Here is a 3,172-nt window from a genome sequence, read left to right on the forward strand (position 1 = left end):
TTGAGAAAATGTAGCCTAAAAAATGAAGCTAACATATACTCAGTGATAAATATGAAATTCTCTCCCCTGATGATCAGGAGCAAGTCAAGGATGAATGTCTTCACACCATTTCTAATAAATTTGCACCATGGTCATAGACAATACAATAGACCAGGGAGAGGGAGAGGTGGAAAAAGAAAGGGATGGAGGAGACAGGGACATCAAAGAAGATGGCAGACTGAGGGAGAGAGAATGGGAAAAGAGAGAGAGAGAGAGAAAAAAAGAGACAGAGCATGCAGTTTGTAACAAAGCAGTAAATTTATTTACAGGGGATATGATCAAGTATGTAAGAAATTCTAAGGAATATACAAAATTGTTGCTAGATTTAATAAACTCTAATATGAGTTTACCAAGTCATAAAATGTTAGTTCAGCATATCAAAAGGAATTTTTATGTATATAAACAATTGAAAATTGAATTTAAAAATATCATGTAGATTTTAATGACATGATATATTTAGGAATATATATATATATACACACATATATTTAGGTATATATATATGTATATATACACACATATATATACACACATTTATATATGTGTGTGTGTATATATATATACGTATATATATATATATTTAGGTATATATATATATGTATATATATATACGTATATATATATATTCCTAAATGTGTGTGTGTGTGTGTGTATGTATATATAGTTCTGGAAACTGGAAACTACAAAATACTGTTGAAAGAAAGTATACACATACACATTTAATTTTATACCTTTTAAAGTATATGTATACTTGTATCATTTATTTAAAATCTTACAACTTAACAGCACAACTAAGTTATAAATAGACAAATGCTTTGAATAGATACTTGATAAAAACAGATAATTATTAGCTAATGCTTACGAAAAAACTCAATAGTTTTAGTCATAGGTAAATGCAGAATAAAATTATAATGACATAAAACTATAAACCTATTAGAATAGCAAAAATTAAAAAGATGGGCAATATCAAGGGTTGATAAGGTTATGAAGTAACTACAACCTTTGAAACCATTTGGAAGTTTCTTCTAATATCGAATATACACTTAATATTAAATATACAACCTAGTAATTCTGCTAGATATTTATTCAGCAGAGATGAAAATGTATATCCATAAAAAATGAACACATACTAGACGACTCCATTAATGTAAGTTTTAGAACTGGGAAAACTAATCTATAGTAATTGAAATGAAATCACTGGTTTTATTGGCCAAGGGGTTGATGAGTAGCAAGGCAGGGTGGTAGGGAGTGGGGTGACTAGTCTTAAAATGGACAAGAGGGAATAAATTATTTGAGTTGATGGAATTCTTTATATGTTGATTTTGGTGATGCTTGCTTGGATATGTAAATTTGTCACAACTAAATGTATATGCAAATGTGTTCATTTGTCTCAGCCAATATATTATATATGTATGAAATACCAAAGTGAGACCAGACTTCAAAGATGATTTTCAATGAAACCAGTTTCACAACTTTTAAAAAGTAAAATTTACACACACCAGAAAGGAATAAAGAATAACGAGTAAGAGATGATTTTATTGGGAAGTGTAGGAGAAGAAAACTTTCTCTTTCTTTCGTTCTAGGTTCTTTGACATGTCTGATAACTAAATTGACATAACAGATTAATAGGAGAAAAACAAGTTTTGTACATACAGGAGCCCTATAAAAATATGAAGCTTTTTAGCACTAAAGTAATGGAGACTTAAATACCATCCTGACCTAAGGGACCTAGGTCTCAAAAGGCAGGAAGAAAATTCATAGGAAGATGAGAAGAGCAAATGTTTGGCAAACAAATGGTTGTCATGCCCTGCAGATAAGTCTGTCTGATATAAAGAGTTATCCCTGATAATAGTTGTTTTCCTGGGACAATCCCCCTTTCTAAGTTATTTTAGGCAATTAAAGGGAGGGTAAAAGCACTTCTTGAGTCTGTTGGGCCTTGATTTTCTTCAGCTTGAAATAATGCACATACCAAAGTGGCACATTCTGGGGTGGCATAGTCTGCTCCCCTTGAAATTATTTAAAGGAAATTATTCCTGTATTGTAAGCCCCTCTCCTACCACCACATCCACACACTAAGGATAAAATAGGTGGTGTGAGTGTTTGTAAATGTGGAGGGAAGGAGACCATTTGAAGAGCTTAGTTAGATGTTATGGGTTGAATTGAGTCTCCAAAAAGTTATGTTGAAATCCTAACCACAGGTACTTATGGGTGTGACTTTGTTTGAAATAGGGTCTTTTGCAGATGTAGTCACATTAAGATGGGGTCATGAAGGTGGGTTCTAATTCACTATGAGTGTTACCTGTATATGAAGAGAAGAGGGACATATGGCCACAGGATGGAAGACTGTCATGTGATAACACAGGCAGAGATTGATGTGCTGAAGCTGTAAATCTGGGGATGCCAAGGATTGCTGGCAAACTACCAGAAGGTAGGAAAAGGCAAGGATGGATTGTCCCTAAATGTTTCAGAGGGAACATGACCCTTCCAACACCTCAGTTTCAGAATTCTATCCTCCAGGGTAGTGAGACAATAAATTTCTATCATTCTAAGCCACCCAATTTGTGGTGCAGTGTTCACTAACACTAGGAAACTATTAGCAATAATCGCGCCTTGGATAAACCTCACTGGCTACGATACTGCCACTGCGCAAAGCTAACACTAGGAAACTAATACAGATGTTTTCATTAACCAAGATTGTGACTTTCAAAAAGGAAAATAGAGAATGAAATATTTTGACTAGCTTTTCCAATGACTGGAGTAAGGGACAAGATGCTTCTGTGTTGCATTTAGCCTGTGCTCTCTTATTTTATCAGGCCAAAAATTGTATAAATGTTTCCTATGGACCACATGTAGTCCATTTGGGAGATAGCCAGGATGGAATTAAGTCCTACCCAAGCCAAAAATATTGTCTTCAGAGAAGACATAGAAATTGTGTGGAGTGGATTGCTGGAAAGCCACACTTGGGAAAAGAATTGCCAGCTGAAGGACCATCATGGTCAACATCAGGTCGATGGAGTTTTAGTTGATAGGCCCAGAGTGGATATGTGAGAGAAGGAGTGAACTTTGCCAAGCACACAATGTGCTAAGCTCTTTCACAAGAGGAGCTACCAAGTAGAAATTTCCCTATGTCCCT

At 34.6% G+C, this 3,172-nt stretch overlaps 1 pseudogene; it reads right to left on the minus strand.

The window, feature by feature from the left end:
* Positions 1-2,628: 2,628 nt before the first annotated feature.
* Positions 2,629-2,693, minus strand: LOC131484114 (U4 spliceosomal RNA; annotated as a pseudogene).
* Between the last annotated feature and the right edge of the window lie 479 nt (positions 2,694-3,172).

The sequence above is a fragment of the Neofelis nebulosa genome, chromosome 8 (genome assembly GCF_028018385.1).
Source record: "Neofelis nebulosa isolate mNeoNeb1 chromosome 8, mNeoNeb1.pri, whole genome shotgun sequence".
Lineage (NCBI taxonomy): Eukaryota > Metazoa > Chordata > Mammalia > Carnivora > Felidae > Neofelis > Neofelis nebulosa.